Below are 18,190 nucleotides of genomic sequence, written 5' to 3' on the forward strand. Positions count from 1 at the left end.
ACTTCGTTGTCTTGTTGGTAATAGTAAAAATGCATGACAGTCGGCATTGTAATGGTCTAACAGGTGTTTTTCATTTTGCTTCTCACATTAAACAGACATTTGAGAACGGAATTGCTTACAGTTGTACCTATGATGCAGAGACACACTAAAGCTGTACAGTGTAGTTTGAATAATCAGTTTCAATTATTTGCAGATGAATTCCCTATTATTTACAAATCGAAAGATGTACCATTTGAAATGAATGTGGCAGAACAGTTTAGCATAGAGTTCTTGTGGGTGTCTTCTCCTTCAGTCTTTTTGCCTCCTAGGCCTTGTTTCTCATTACATGGGATTTCCCCAGTGCCAACTTCACACGAGATGGCCGCTGTCTACTGTCATGTGGTGCTGAATGACAGATATCGCTATGCCGATATTGCTGCTGTCCATGGACCTGAAATGTACAATGTACGACCGTCCAAACTTGACCCCACACACAAACACACACATTGATGCCAATCTCTCACACACTTTTGAACATTGCACAACCTGCAACAAAAAACTGAAAGAGCATTTTATTCCGTTTGTGTTTGAATAAAGACCCGAAGAATTCAATCAATGTGTGGATGTTGATTGGACAATGTATATGTGCTTTGCAGAAGTCATTTTTTAAATTCCCTGTAGCGTGAATTTTACTGGAGCATGATCAGATTGCTTTGTTTAAACCAGAATAAAGATTTGGTCTGAGAAACTATGCCGATTATAGCACGATAGCTTTATTTTTATTTTTAAATGAGGCAATGTATATATGACCCCCTTTCAAAGAGTCGCTCATTTATCACTTTCTTGCAGATATACAGTGCCTTCAGAAAGTGTTAATACCCCTTAACGTATTCCTCATGTTGTTTTCTTACAGCCTGAATTCCAAATGGATTAAATTATAGTTTTTTATCATCTCACCCAGCTACAGACAACACCCCATAATGACAAAGTAAAAACATGTTTTAATTTTTTTTTCAAATGTATTGAAAATGAAATACAGAAATATTCACAATACATGTTAGAATCACCTTTGGCAGCGATTAAAGCTGTGAGTCTTTCTGGGTAAGTCTCCAAAAGCTTTGCACCCTTGGATTGTACCATATTTGCAATATCACAATATATACAGTACCAGTCAAAAGTCTGGACACACCTACTCATTTAAGGGTTTTTCTTTATTTTACAATTTTTTACATTTTAGAAAAATAGTGAAGACATCAAAACTATGAAATAGCACAATTGGAATCATGTAGTAAGCATTAACTGTTAAACAAATCAAAATATATTTTACATTTGAGAATCTTTGAAGTAGCCATCCTTTTCCTTGACCACTTTGCACACTCTTGGCATTCTCTCAAACCTTTTCATGAGGTAGTCACCAGGAATGTTTTTCAATTAACAGGTGTACCTTCTTAAAAGTTCATTTGTGGAATTTCTTTCCTTCTTAAAGCGTTTGAGCCAATAGGTTGTGTTGTGACAAGGTAGGGATGGTTTACAGAAGATATCCCTATTTGGTAAAAGACCAAGTCCATATTATGCCAAGAACAGCTCAAATAAGCAAAAAGAAACAAGTCCATCTTTACTTAAGACATGAATGTCAGTCAAAACGGAAAAATTCAAGAACTTTGAAAGTTTTTTCTAGTGTAGTCCCAAAAACCATGAAGCGTTTTGATGAAACTGGCTCTCATGAGGACTGCCACAGGAAAGGAAGACCCAAAGTTACCTCTGCTGCAGAGGATAGGTTCAGCAGAGTTCACTGCACCTCAGATTGGAGCCCAAATAAAAGCTTCACAGAGTTCAAGAAACACACACATCTCAACATGCACTGTTCATAGGAGACTGCGTGAATCAGGCCTTCATGGTTGAATTGTTCCATTGAAACCACTACTAAAGGACGGACGCCAATAATAAGAAGAGACTTGCATGGGACAAGAAACACGAGCAATGGACCTAAGTCTGGTGGAAATCTGTCCTTTGGTCTGATGAGTTCAAATTTGAGATTTTTTTCCCTTCAATGTGTGTGTGTAAAGAATCCAGGGTGTTTAGTTGGGTCTACTCTTCATTATAAAACAATTTGTTGAATGGTTTAAAATCCATCAGAAGCTGCTTCAATTCATGGTGGCTCTGAGTAAGTCTCGGGGACAGAGCTTGTTTTGCCAAGGAAAGTGAAAAGGACTGAGGGAAAGTAAACTGGAAAATACATGGAAAGGATCATGGAAGAACCTCAGAGAACATTGCATTTTCAAGATCATGTAACATCAAAATGCATTTTATATTCCTGCCCTGACAGAAAAACCACATGTAACCAACTTACATTTTATGTGAGCACAAATTACATTTTGGTACACAACGTGATCACATTTTCACATTTGTAGTTCACATAAGATTACATTCAAATATGTTTTTGGAACACTTCCCGTGTTCACATGTGAAATTCATGTGGTTTTTGCCTAAACGCCCTGCAGTTCCACACTCAAGGTTCTTAATGATGCTTTAAATGCACATGTATGATTGTGCATGTGTAATGGGTTGAAAACAAAGTAACTAAAAACAGACACCCATTTATTATATCCCCCCCCATATTGTTTATGTATTTGTCTTAATGAATCTAAATGGTATTTTCAACATACTTTAGCGTCAGCAGTCCATAAGGCCAATAGATGGCGCTGTTGTACTGTTGTAGCAGGAGAAACATTAAGTTCAGGCCAAGCGCTCACCATTCTGCAGAATTATATATAAGTAACCAGAACTTATAAGGACCAGAACTTTACAGAGGTAAACTGTGTCTGTTCTTTTACTATTACAGGTATGTAACAGCACTTCAAACGTTCAACTACATACACAATATGTAATAACATGCTATTTAACAACGTTGTCCAGATATTATCACGTTAGGAAAGGTTTTGTTTTGGCTCTGTGTCGAACTGAGTGAGAGAAGAAGGTATTTACATTGAGTGAGAGTATATGTTAGCTTGATGCTAGCTGAGGTAAAAAAAAACATTTACGAGTTACAGAGACTATGTTTACTGAGTAGCTGACTTGTACTGGATTTAGTCTAGGAGATTTTTTATCAAGAATCCATTTGTTAGGGATTTCGGAGTTGGTTTTAGATGTTATTGGTTGTTTTGTGTAAAATTGTGCTCACTAGCTGGTAAACTGGCCGAGCACGCTCAGTCTGGTGGACTTTTAGTACATACAGTGAGAGAGAGAGGATTTTCTGGAGGTGCCACTATCTTAAAGCTGAATGTATTGTTGTCACTTTTCTATAGAGGTAGCGGTATATAGAAAAACATTCAGTTATTTATGGTTTCATATATAGGTGTTTCTATTGTATGAATGTGAAATACATTGTGGTTTTCATGTGAAACCAAACATTTTTGAATTCTGTTTTAGGTAAAGTGCATTTATGTTGTGTAATTTAAAGTGTGCACTTGTTTGATGTGAATATTTTCAAAGTACTAACAAGAAAATAGACAATTGAACAAGAGAAAAAAAACATTCTTCAGAATAAAGAAAGCGCCAGAACTTGGCAGACGTAAACTTGTGTCCGTTCTTTTTACTATTGCAGGCCACCTCAGCTACACATGTACTCTGTCTGCACACGCATCCACGCATGCACATACACACGGACAAACACACACTAATGTTCTCTCTCTTGTGCTTGTCAGCAGTTCATCGTGGCCCTGTCGTTCGCCTCCTTCACCAAAGCTCTGTCAAGGACCTACATGAAGAGTGCCATCACTCAGACACTTTTTCCCTGTCCAGCTCTCTCATCGGACTCATAGACGGCAGCTTTGAGATGGGTATCAACAATAACATTGAGTTGCTTCAGAACTCATGTAGTAAAAACCAGATACAGACTACAGTGTGATTGATTTTTCTTGTGGTTCAATCAGAGTCTGCTCTCAATACTGTCCAGTTTTATAGTTGTTCCTATTAATTGATTGACTGGCTTTTGTCCATGACTCTACTGTCAAACCCCTAACATTGTTTTATTTGATGCTTTGTTGTTGCAGTCTAGTATCCAAACTGATATGCCATTTTTAGTAGAAAAAAAAATGTTTATAATTTGTGATTCCTGACTACTGTAGTGTTGTGGTTTCTTGCAGGTAACCTGCTGTTCCTGGCTGTGGTCAGCCATTTTGGGGCGAAGCTGCACCGGCCCAGGCTCATTGCTATGGGCTGTTTCCTCATGGCTGTAGGATCCTTCCTCACAGGCCTGCCACACTTCTTCATGGGATGGTAAAACAACTGAAATACTGGTTAAACTTGTAGTTGTAGAGATACTCCAATGCGGAGGAAAGTTTCACTTTAGAAATAAAGTAATGTATCCAGTTGTTGATTAATCTCAGTTAACTTCTAACTAAAGTCTTAAGTAATTGGTCAGCTGCTTGATTATGTTTTGGGGCCATACATGTTAAGAGAAGGGATTAACTTGTTATGGCTGCAATCAATGGATCCCGGAGGTCCTAGGTATAATCAACTTCACCAAGCCGCTGGAAATCGAACGCGCCCACAGAACATCAGCGCCGAAACCCCGGCCAGATGAGCCCCCACGAGCCGTATTGATCAGGTTCCTCCGTTTCCAAGACAGAGAGAAGATACTGCAACTCGCAAGAGCCAAAGGGGACATCACAATTGATGGAAAGAGGGTCAGCCTTTTCCCAGATATGAGCGTGGATCTCGCCAGACGTCGCAATCAGTTCAGACCTGCCGCCAAAGCACTGAAGGAGAAGAACATCACCGGCTACCTCATCCACCCTGCATGGATGAAAGTTCAGTACCAAGGCCGAAGCCATCTCTTCAACACACCGGGAGAAGTGCACACTTTTCTCAAAAAACTGAGCAACGTCTGAGCCAGGACGGTCTCTCTGGGGGATAAAATGCAGTTTTTTCAACTCATTTCATTTTCAACTAACCGTATCTTCCCGGGGTGAGTTCTAATACATTTACAGGAGAGTATATTTTGGTTTAGTCCATATCTACTGGGCGAAGCAATAAGTGGGCTTAGGCTTAGGCTTTCCCCCTCATTTATGTTAATCTTTCGAAAAGAGACTCAAGCATCCCTTACCGTGGGCAGTAAATATTCAGCCATAAATATCTATTCACTCAGGATTCTGTAAGTGGCTATGTCAATCAAGACATGTGGTTACTTATAGCTTCCTGTGCCAACCGGAAGTGCCTTTAATTGGGTCACAGTGTTTCGAAGGGTTAAAAAAGTCACATCTCTCCAAAATGTCATATGTGTGACTAGGTAACCCTCCTGAACTGTAAATCAGTCATTTCTCCCAACAGATGTCAAAGAAAAGCTCTCTCTCACACACACACACACAGACACACACACAGCAAGGATGGAGTGATAAAGTGCGGTGCTTAAAGACACAGAGAGCAGGCAATTGCATTACCATAATCCCTAGGCCGTGCGGAGTTCAACAAGACACCCCACTTGACTGTAGCTCACTTGGTCTGACCACAGTGACCATGCAAAAAAGTAGTCTCATGTAGCAGGCTTTGTCTGCGTAAAAAGTAATCTCATGTAGCTCACTCGGTCTGACCGGTGACCGCAGGGACCATGCAAAAAAAGTAGTATCATGTAGCTCACTCAGACCGGTCTGACCGCAGTGACCGTGCAAAAAAGTAATCTCATGTAGCTCACTTGGTCTGAGCATAGGGACCATTTAAAAAAAGTAGTCTCATCAATGTGATTGTTTTTAATGGAGAATTTGACTATGAGATGAGAGAATTTGACTATGAGATGACAATATAGTAGTTTGGGGAGTATTTTCTATAATAGAATGTATTTGACTACAAGCAGAGTAGGGGCCTCATCCTGAGCATTCTCAAATGGAAAAACACAGTTTGATCATGTGCTGACAGAGAGAGAGGGAGGAGTTTGGGGAGAGTTTAAAATGAGAAGAGTGATTTTTTCTAATAGGCTGCATTTCACTTTGAGCTAACAAGGAGATGAGCATTCTAGAGTGGTGAGGAGTGGTTTCATGTATATTTTTGAGTATCAATTAAGCAGCCAGAAGCACTGTACTTTCTTTATTGCTTAAGGGATTGTGTTAAGTTGTTTTATTTACTATTATTTCCCTTTTCAATAGAATAGAATAGAATAGTATAGAATTGTATAGATGGCTCCAGTGCGCTCATGTCCAATATGCTATAAGGTTGTGGTTGGCTTTAGTCAGCACCTTAGGTATGTACACCATGTGAGGAACAGTGAGGAGAGGGTACTCCTCTGTAAGTGGCAGTCAGGCCGTGTCAATGTCAGGCAGGAGCAGTGTCCAGTGTCAGGATGCTCCACACATCTTAGCAGACTGGACCGGCATATAGACTCCCACTCAGAGCTCAACAGAGCACAGAGGAGACAGGTTTTAGAGGACCTTAGGAGACGGCTGACGATGGAGAGGCTGGCGGTGTTGAGGGCATCGACCCCTGACATCCCTATGGCGACAGATTTAGACATTGTGGAGACTGTAAGGAGAGAAGAGGAGGAGGAGGAAATGTTATGTTCACCTACAGAAGCAGAGGAGGAAGTGGACTGCAAAGAGGATTCCTGCCACTGCCATGCACCAATCCTGAGACTGAAAAAAGCTGTAAAAGAGAGGGATGAGGCACTGCATACAAGAAGTGAGACCAACAAATCCATTAAAGAGGACAACCTTAAGTTGATCTCTGATCTGCAAAGGTTGAGAAAGAAGTACCAGCTGCTGAAAAGGCAGATGGGGATTGGCATGGTGAAGGCCCTCAACTTTCAGGCAGAGTCAGACACAGACACAAATCAAGAGGAGCAGGACCAAGCTAGAGGTTCAGGGGACCAGAGAGAGGAGCCTACAGTGTCCGGGTCAAGCTGCAAACTCATCTTCCCGGGCTCTGCTATGAGTAAGTACTGTTTCTTCAAATAGTGACAAGAGTTTGTGTTTGAAAAGAATATGATAAACCACCTGACTGATTCATGTAGCCTCATGAGATTGTAATTCTAGTCTAAAATGTTATGTTTTTTTGATTAGGTGTGTTTATCGAGGGATTCAGGAAGACCTGTGAGGGCCCTAATCCAAATTATAAGCTGAGTGAAAATTGTGCCTCAAAGGTCAAGAGGGTGACGCAATTTTTAAACTACATGGCGAAGAATGAGACCTACCAGTCCTCTCTCATTTTCCTGACAGACCATGACAAAATAAGGAAGTAAGCAGAATAATTTTTTCTCTCTAGCCTCACAAGCATTAACCAACAATACAGTATTTGATTGTATGATTTGTGTGTGTGTGTGTGTGTGTGTGTGTGTGTGTGTTTTTAGATGGGTTCAATTCCTCCAGAAGAACAAGGCAATCACCACAGTCAACCACTACACCTTGACTATTGGTGCATTTCTTAAATATTCTGAGGAGACCCCTCCATCTGGCTGCCGGCTGACCGTGAACCAATGGAGGGGGATCAACCGGTTGATGAAGGGCATTAGCAAGTCCATGAGACGACCAGTTTCCCTTCACCAGATAAAGGTGAAGGACAACAAGGAAGGCAAGGTGGTGTCCAAAAAGAGCCTGCTGCAGTGCCAGTCTCTTGCCAAGGCCAAAATCCCTCAAGTGCTGAGTAAGTTTTTCTCAATCTGTGATGTCACTGTTTTTACACACTTATAGACGTCAGAGATGTATAGAATGCATTATGGAGTGGGATTATGAAGCTGCCTTTTTTTATTTTCATGTTCACAGAAACATTGGAAGAAACAAGGACACAGAGGAATCAGTACAGGTTTTATGGGTACCTGTGTGCCTACTTTACATCCATATACGGCCACAGACCAGGCCTATATAAAAACATGTTGGTGAAAGAGGTGGAGGAGGCAAAATGTGACCAGTCTGGGGTGTACCTGATCAATGTAAGTCTATGAAATACAGCTGGCTGTGTTTATTTGTTTGTTTGCTTGGTTGGTTATCTTTGGAAACAATTGCAGTCGCAGGAGCGTAATGTGTTTTTTTGTGTTTTTTCTCTGTTCAATTTCTATTAGGTGGGGGAACACAAAACAAATCGGGAGTACGGCATGGTCCAGATGTCGCTGACAAAGGAGGAGTACAGCTGGTTTTCCGACTTCCTCAAATTCAAGCACTGTCTCTTAGGGGGAAAGAAGGCCCAGCACTTCTTTTTCAATTCAACAAACACTCAGATGAAGAACCTGCCTGCCTACCTGAGGGAGGTGTGGAAGGAGATGGGTCTGCCCGAATGTCCTTCATTCACTGACCTGAGGACCTCCATTGTCACTCATGTAGGTCAGATTAGATAGGAATCTAATTAATGTAAGATCCTATTCTATTGTTGTCTGAAGTAATATCAATAATATCATATATTTGTGTGTGTGTGTGTGTGTGTCTTACAGGTAAAAAACATGCTCCCAAAGGTTGACAGGGAAAGGGTGGCCAACTTCATGTGCCACAACATCCAGACGGCAGACAAATATTATGCCATGAATTTAAATCCAACCCAAGCAAATGAAACCAGGGCACTCTTTGAGGCTGCACTGAAGGGGGAAGATAACACAGTCGCCGCAGAGAACCAGCCCTCCACCTCAGGAGAAAGAAAGCAGAAGGTGAGAGAGGATGCCTCCCTCTCCGACGGGAGCACCACCCCTGAAGAGACCAAGGTGATGTACCAGGAGTCTGGCACGTCCGCCGGTGACTCGGAAGAGGAGGAAGAGGATGAAGATGAGGAACAGATGGCCAGACAACTTCCAGTAAGATCAGCTATTCTGACAGGACACATTTGATTATCAAAATGTACTTGTAAACTATGTAACAGTCAAGTGTGAATTCTGAGATATATCTAATTTCTTGTGTTTGCTCTGTCAGGAGACACCTTCCAAGGTGACCAATCCTCAGGTGGAGATGGAACTTACCCCAAAGAGGAAGCGGAGCATCTGCACACGCCGCATGGAGGTCGCCATCAGCCCCATGCTAGTCTCACCCCTCAAAGTGAGGCTCAAGTCGCCCCCCCACCAGTCCCTCATTGTCACATTAAAAGGGATGCAACAACTAAACTCAAATAAAGTCAGACTAAAAAATGCCATTGCCTCAAGGAGGTTAAAGCTGCAGGAGAAGGTGCAAAAGAGAGGAGGGGACCCCTGATGCAGCTCGAAGGAAGGGGAGCCGACCAACAACAAGACTTCCTCTTCCAAATAGTCATGTAGATTGTTTTAGACTCTCACATTTATACTGTTCTGATTTTGTTTGGTTTGATTTTCAATTTTGGTGTGCTTGTTTACATTTTAGAAGTGTAAAATGTGTGTAATTTAGTCTAACTGTCTGTTCAATTTTCTATTTTGGTGTGATTCTTTATAATGTAAAGGTTTGTTCTGTTTTATTAAATAACTAGTTTAGTAATTATTTGTGTTGTGCTTTCTTTAAGGTTATATTCTAACTGTCTGTTCAATTTTCTATTTTGGTGTGATTCTTTATAATGTAAAGGTTTGTTCTGTTTTATTAAATAACTAGTTGAGTAATTCTTTGTGTTGTGCTTTCTTTAAGGTTTATATTTAGTTTGTCACTTAATTTGTAAGTGTTAAACATTCACTGTCTTGTGTTGTTGTCTGTGAAGGTAGGAACAAATATTTAGGCATTATTGGCATGGGAATCATATGTTTACATTGGCAAAGCAAATTAAGTAGATAATAAACAAAAGTGAAATAAACAATAAAGTCCTGCTGTAGACTGTACTACTGCTGTTCAGGAAGCACAATTTGAACTAGAAACTTACACAGACAGGCTGAAATAAACACTAAAAAATAACAAATGGCATCACCGTAATATCCCGCTTGACCGTAGCTCGCTCGGTCTGAGCGCAGCGACCATGAGAAAAGTAAGCCCAAAATGAAGCCTGCCCCACAACGTCATTTGCTTTTGGGTGACAGTGAGAGAACCGTTAGGTTTAGAAGGACAATTCAACCACAGGAATGTTCCTAACGTCCTTCCGATCCATGCAAGCCTTACCTTGACCGTGTGGCATTAACCCTTAAAAATAAAACAGGGTTTTTTGATCTCACAGATTACAATGACATCTCTCCCCATAGGAATACATTGACAGCTCCCCTAAATTCAACCTGGAGCCTATGTGGGTTAATAATGCCTTATGAACCTGTCTTCAATGCCAATCCATCAGGCCACTATGAGGTCTACCTGTGTCGATTCTAAGCTTCCTGGAGCAACCGGAAGTGGTTAAATTCACCCAAAATGTATTTTGATGTACATAACCTGCAAATGTGAAAATGACTGCATTCAACCCTGGGTAGATCAGTCAATTCTTAACATAAAGACTTTAGGATTCTCAGGATTCTGTAAGAGAATACCCAAAGCAAGATATTTGTTTACCTATAGCTTCCTGTGCCAACCGGAAGTGCCTTTAATTGGTGTCTCAGGGGCTTCTCCTTAGGAGGGATGGGGACACCACCACGGGACAGACCCCACACTCATCGCTAGAGATCGAACTTCAGACTCCCTTCAAAACCACTGAACCCCTCAACACACCGAAAGAGATTACGGTGCACACCCTTAGAGGGAGCCGGAACAGGATAACTCCCTCCACCATCACAGAGACACAGAGGAGGAGGAACTATCCAACACCCAGGGAGAGAGAACAAGTGACGTCAGTCGAACACAGTCAGAAAGAGGAGGTGGAAGAGGCGTTAGATAGAGGAGGATATTACCCCAGAGGCCATTCCTCCTGTTCATGTGAGCAAGAAAGAGCAGAAGGCTTCTGATCAGCCAAATGGCAGGCAGAGGGAGAGGTCATAGTGATTCACACCCACAGAGAGAAAGACAACCCACACAACCTCTTGGTTGAGATGAACCACACAGGTAGAGGCAGAGGGCCTTCAAGGCTAGCCAGTCAGCCTGCCTGCTCTGATCCTCAAGTCAATTGTATATAAATTCATGTTCATTAAAGATTTTTATTCAAGAATTGACAAGTCCCATTTCGTTAAAGGGGTCACCCTTTTCCTGCTACAAACACAACTTGCATATCATCACAGACTAGGCCAAAACGTTAATCTTTTAACCTTGCCTGAATAAAACAATGCATTTTTTATAGTGAGCAAGAGTTGCTCCTTTTCCTTTTCTATGATGATTCAAATATTTGGTTGCACCTCAACTGAACGTTGGTTGAGGGCCCCTTTTTTTTAATTAAAAGCATTAAAATTGTGATGTTTCTCACTTATTTACATAACCTACTCCACACTTGCAAAGTGAAAGTTTATAGAAATGTTCTGAAATTAAGTAGTAAACAGAAGAAAAGCAGAATTGAGTCCAATTATAATGCGAATAATTGAATGGTCTATGGTTCAATCCCATTTCTGAAGGTCTGATGAATAATTAATATTGTTTCTCCTCTTCCTTGTGGCAGGGGCAGCAGCACACTGCCCTCCAAAGCCTGCAAAATAATAGCCGGACTGCCCCTTTCCTAGCTCTGCATGGAACTTCCAGTGCCACGTCCTTGGTGACGTGTGGGGTGACATCCGGGATGACCACAGCAACATCCTCTGGAAAGGGAAAAAAGAGGAACAGAATGTGAACAAATGCAAACCGTAGCTTCTAAACACTGCCCAGTTGAAAGGTTCTACTAAGATGTCATGACAAACGGCACCTGTCAGAGTGCTCTCTAAGTCTCTCTCTCTTGGGTGCTCTGAATGGCCTTCCTCTGGCTGAAGCCACAGGGCCAGGAGGAGCCTGGGCACCACCTCCACCACCACCTGAGATGGGCTGAGCAGGTTGCTACGGGGCTCATTGGACTGCTCGCCCAGAATGCTCCTCACAGCTCTTTCCACGGTGCTATGGACCTTAGGATCGCTGAAATCAACAATAAGGAGAAAACAAAGCTAAACGATGTGCAATGTACTCACTTAGAACACTTTCTTAGTCTGTTTCTGCGTAGTTCCAGATGTGTAGATAAATGGATCAAGTCATATGCGGGGCAGTACATGGAACTCACATGTCAGCTGGCGAGGTGGGGTGCATGGAGCGGCGGAGCTTGCAGAAAGCCTTGTGCTCTATGTTAATCATTTTTAGGCAAGTGTTTACTTCCCAGGCCTGCAGTATGAAACAGGAAGTCCCATTAGTGTAATTTCACAACAGATCTATCCTGCTGTGCTAACTCGTTGTTGAAAGGCTGGTAAAGAGCTCACTAACTTGTAGCATGTCTCTAACTCTCATTCTCTTACCAGCCGAGCGAGGTCGTTTCCCTCCTCCAGGGTTTCCTTCCACACCCTTCAAATAAAACACAGAGCATTTCAACTTTCCTGGCTTCTGATTTTTCTGTTGTTTATTTTACCCACATCTCCTGGAGTGCTGCTGGTGGCAGGGAATGGCAGTGAAGGTGAGTGCTGACGTGGTACTCACCACTCCCTAAGGGATTTTTGCCCTGAGACACCAGCCAGTTGCTCATGTGCTCCGTGGTGACATGGGGAGGGACCTGGCCTTGACTCTGGAGCAGCAGATAGTGGACCATGAGCTTCTTCTGCAAGATGAGGTAAGGTGTGAGACCGTGCCACGAAATACCATGTCATTTACTTTCAGAAGGGCCTCTCGCAACATTTCACAACTGCTCATGCCTCACAATTTGCAAGTGATATTAAGAACTCTTGTTTATGTTTTTGTATGGTGAATCTTACCTGTTTATTGTAATATGTTTCCTCCCAGCAGGCCTGCAGAGTCTGAAAATTAAGGCTGCTCCTACAGAATTCCTTTGAAGATCATGAAAATAATGATGCTTTGTTATGCACATTATGCACAGGCATTTACAGTATGCTAAAATTAATTTATCCTAAGATTACCTTTGTGGGACCATAAGTGAACTCCGGAATGCACCAAACCCTATCCATGGTAAGATGGGGAAGAAATGCAGCACTATAGATATACGGGATGCTCTAGAGATAACAGGAATGACTTACAGTCGCGAATGATCAATGGCTGTGGAGTCCTCCAATATGCTGCACTTAGAATTTAGTTGTAGGCGATGTTTGGCGCAAAATAGAATGTTTACATTCTATTGCCATGGAGAAATGGAATGTGTAGAACCTGTTTAATTGATTATGCTTCTATGTCTTTATTTCGTTAAACATTGAACTCTGTATTATGTCATAATGTGTATATGAGGACGTAGGAGCCCGTCCAGATTCATGACCCGATTATCCAGGTGCATGTTGCTTAGACCTACTAATCCATCCTTGGTTTACAAGTTAAATACATTGTTTATATATGCCTATACAAATCCATCGACCACATCCATTTAAAGCAATGATTGTCAATTGAAATTGTGGTTGTTCTGTTCTCCTGTTGTGCGCCTTGAGTGTTTGTCCCCTTAAGCACATTATTCCAATATTTTTCCGAGCTCTGAATTGACACAATGAACACTTTTGAAAAGATAGTCGGTTAAAAATAAGAGTATGAATGACAATAAACGTATGACTTGGATTGTATGCGTAATAGTGTAGTAAACAGTATCGCTCAGCGCGGGAACTTTTGGTGTTAGGAAAGTTTCCGTTTTTAGCCTCCATGACACGTATCACTTCGTTGTCTTGTTGGTAATAGTAAAAATGCATGACAGTCGGCATTGTAATGGTCTAACAGGTGTTTTTCATTTTGCTTCTCACATTAAACAGACATTTGAGAACGGAATTGCTTACAGTTGTACCTATGATGCAGAGACACACTAAAGCTGTACAGTGTAGTTTGAATAATCAGTTTCAATTATTTGCAGATGAATTCCCTATTATTTACAAATCGAAAGATGTACCATTTGAAATGAATGTGGCAGAACAGTTTAGCATAGAGTTCTTGTGGGTGTCTTCTCCTTCAGTCTTTTTGCCTCCTAGGCCTTGTTTCTCATTACATGGGATTTCCCCAGTGCCAACTTCACACGAGATGGCCGCTGTCTACTGTCATGTGGTGCTGAATGACAGATATCGCTATGCCGATATTGCTGCTGTCCATGGACCTGAAATGTACAATGTACGACCGTCCAAACTTGACCCCACACACAAACACACACATTGATGCCAATCTCTCACACACTTTTGAACATTGCACAACCTGCAACAAAAAACTGAAAGAGCATTTTATTCCGTTTGTGTTTGAATAAAGACCCGAAGAATTCAATCAATGTGTGGATGTTGATTGGACAATGTATATGTGCTTTGCAGAAGTCATTTTTTAAATTCCCTGTAGCGTGAATTTTACTGGAGCATGATCAGATTGCTTTGTTTAAACCAGAATAAAGATTTGGTCTGAGAAACTATGCCGATTATAGCACGATAGCTTTATTTTTATTTTTAAATGAGGCAATGTATATATGACCCCCTTTCAAAGAGTCGCTCATTTATCACTTTCTTGCAGATATACAGTGCCTTCAGAAAGTGTTAATACCCCTTAACGTATTCCTCATGTTGTTTTCTTACAGCCTGAATTCCAAATGGATTAAATTATAGTTTTTTATCATCTCACCCAGCTACAGACAACACCCCATAATGACAAAGTAAAAACATGTTTTAATTTTTTTTTCAAATGTATTGAAAATGAAATACAGAAATATTCACAATACATGTTAGAATCACCTTTGGCAGCGATTAAAGCTGTGAGTCTTTCTGGGTAAGTCTCCAAAAGCTTTGCACCCTTGGATTGTACCATATTTGCAATATCACAATATATACAGTACCAGTCAAAAGTCTGGACACACCTACTCATTTAAGGGTTTTTCTTTATTTTACAATTTTTTACATTTTAGAAAAATAGTGAAGACATCAAAACTATGAAATAGCACAATTGGAATCATGTAGTAAGCATTAACTGTTAAACAAATCAAAATATATTTTACATTTGAGAATCTTTGAAGTAGCCATCCTTTTCCTTGACCACTTTGCACACTCTTGGCATTCTCTCAAACCTTTTCATGAGGTAGTCACCAGGAATGTTTTTCAATTAACAGGTGTACCTTCTTAAAAGTTCATTTGTGGAATTTCTTTCCTTCTTAAAGCGTTTGAGCCAATAGGTTGTGTTGTGACAAGGTAGGGATGGTTTACAGAAGATATCCCTATTTGGTAAAAGACCAAGTCCATATTATGCCAAGAACAGCTCAAATAAGCAAAGAGAAACAAGTCCATCTTTACTTAAGACATGAATGTCAGTCAAAACGGAAAAATTCAAGAACTTTGAAAGTTTCTTCTAGTGTAGTCCCAAAAACCATGAAGCGTTTTGATGAAACTGGCTCTCATGAGGACTGCCACAGGAAAGGAAGACCCAAAGTTACCTCTGCTGCAGAGGATAGGTTCAGCAGAGTTCACTGCACCTCAGATTGGAGCCCAAATAAAAGCTTCACAGAGTTCAAGAAACACACACATCTCAACATGCACTGTTCATAGGAGACTGCGTGAATCAGGCCTTCATGGTTGAATTGTTCCATTGAAACCACTACTAAAGGACGGACGCCAATAATAAGAAGAGACTTGCATGGGACAAGAAACACGAGCAATGGACCTACAGTGCCTTGCAAAAGTATTCGGCCCCCTTGAACTTTGCGACCTTTTGCCACATTTCAGGCTTCAAACATAAAGATATAAAACTGTATTTTTTTGTAAAGAATCAACAACAAGTGGGACACAATCATGAAGTAGAAGGACATTTATTGGATATTTCAAACTTTTTTAACAAATAAAAAACAGAAAAATTATTCAGCCCCCTTAAGTTAATACTTTGTAGCGCCACCTTTTGCTGCGATTACAGCTGTAAGTCGCTTGGGGTATGTCTCTATCAGTTTTGCACATCGAGAGACTGACATTTTTTCCCATTCCTCCTTGCAAAACAGCTCCAGCTCAGTGAGGTTGGATGGAGAGCATTTGTGAACAGCAGTTTTCAGTTCTTTCCACAGATTCTTGATTGGATTCAGGTCTGGACTTTGACTTGGCCATTCTAACACCTGGATATGTTTATTTTTGAACCATTCCATTGTAGATTTTGCTTTATGTTTTGGATCATTGTCTTGTTGAAAGACAAATCTCCAGTCCCATCAGGTTTTCTTCCAGAATGGTCCTGTATTTGGCTCCATCCATCTTCCCATCAATTTTAACCATCTTCCCTGTCCCTGCTGAAGAAAAGCAGGCCCAAACCATGATGCTGCCACCACCATGTTTGACAGTGGGGATGGTGTGTTCAGTGTGATGAGCTGTGTTGCTTTTACGCCAAACATAATGTTTTGCATTGTTGCCAAAAAGTTCAATTTTGGTTTCATCTGACCAGAGCACCTTCTTCCACATGTTTGGTGTGTCTCCCAGGTGGCTTGTGGCAAACTTTAAACAACACTTTTTATGGATATCTTTAAGAAATGGCTTTCTTCTTGCCACTCTTCCATAAAGGCCAGATTTGTGCAATATACGACTGATTGTTGTCCTATGGACAGAGTCTCCCACCTCAGCTGTAGATCTCTGCAGTTCATCCAGAGTGATCATGGGACTCTTGGCTGCATCTCTGATCAGTCTTCTCCTTGTATGAGCTGAAAGTTTAGAGGGACGGCCAGGTCTTGGTAGATTTGCAGTGGTCTGATACTCCTTCCATTTCAATATTATCCTTGCTCCTTGGGATGTTTAAAGCTTGGGAAATCTTTTTGTATCCAAATCCGGCTTTAAACTTCTTCACAACAGTATCTCGGACCTGCCTGGTGTGTTCCTTGTTCTTCATGATGCTCTCTGCGCTTTTAACGGACCTCTGAGACTATCACAGTGCAGGTGCATTTATACGGAGACTTGATTACACACAGGTGGATTGTATTTATCATCATTAGTCATTTAGGTCAACATTGGATCATTCAGAGATCCTCACTGAACTTCTGGAGAGAGTTTGCTGCACTGAAAGTAAAGGGGCTGAATAATTTTGCACGCCCAATTTTTCAGTTTTTGATTTGTTAAAAAAGTTTGAAATATCCAATAAATGTTGTTCCACTTCATGACTGTGTCCCACTTGTTGTTGATTCTTCACAAAAATACAGTTTTATATCTTTATGTTTGAAGCCTGAAATGTGGCAAAAGGTTGCAAAGTTCAAGGGGGCCGAATACTTTCGCAAGGCACTGTAAGTCTGGTGGAAATCTGTCCTTTGGTCTGATGAGTTCAAATTTGAGATTTTTTTCCCTTCAATGTGTGTGTGTAAAGAATCCAGGGTGTTTAGTTGGGTCTACTCTTCATTATAAAACAATTTGTTGAATGGTTTAAAATCCATCAGAAGCTGCTTCAATTCATGGTGGCTCTGAGTAAGTCTCGGGGACAGAGCTTGTTTTGCCAAGGAAAGTGAAAAGGACTGAGGGAAAGTAAACTGGAAAATACATGGAAAGGATCATGGAAGAACCTCAGAGAACATTGCATTTTCAAGATCATGTAACATCAAAATGCATTTTATATTCCTGCCCTGACAGAAAAACCACATGTAACCAACTTACATTTTATGTGAGCACAAATTACATTTTGGTACACAACGTGATCAGATTTTCACATTTGTAGTTCACATAAGATTACATTCAAATATGTTTTTGGAACACTTCCCGTGTTCACATGTGAAATTCATGTGGTTTTTGCCTAAACGCCCTGCAGTTCCACACTCAAGGTTCTTAATGATGCTTTAAATGCACATGTATGATTGTGCATGTGTAATGGGTTGAAAACAAAGTAACTAAAAACAGACACCCATTTATTATATCCCCCCCATATTGTTTATGTATTTGTCTTAATGAATCTAAATGGTATTTTCAACATACTTTAGCGTCAGCAGTCCATAAGGCCAATAGATGGCGCTGTTGTACTGTTGTAGCAGGAGAAACATTAAGTTCAGGCCAAGCGCTCACCATTCTGCAGAATAAGGACCAGAACTTTACAGAGGTAAACTGTGTCTGTTCTTTTACTATTACAGGTATGTAACAGCACTTCAAACGTTCAACTACATACACAATATGTAATAACATGCTATTTAACAACGTTGTCCAGATATTATCACGTTAGGAAAGGTTTTGTTTTGGCTCTGTGTCGAACTGAGTGAGAGAAGAAGGTATTTACATTGAGTGAGAGTATATGTTAGCTTGATGCTAGCTGAGGTAAAAAAAAACATTTACGAGTTACAGAGACTATGTTTACTGAGTAGCTGACTTGTACTGGATTTA

The sequence above is a fragment of the Oncorhynchus mykiss genome, chromosome 20, assembly GCF_057628025.1.
Source record: "Oncorhynchus mykiss isolate SJ-2025 chromosome 20, ASM5762802v1, whole genome shotgun sequence".
Lineage (NCBI taxonomy): Eukaryota > Metazoa > Chordata > Actinopteri > Salmoniformes > Salmonidae > Oncorhynchus > Oncorhynchus mykiss.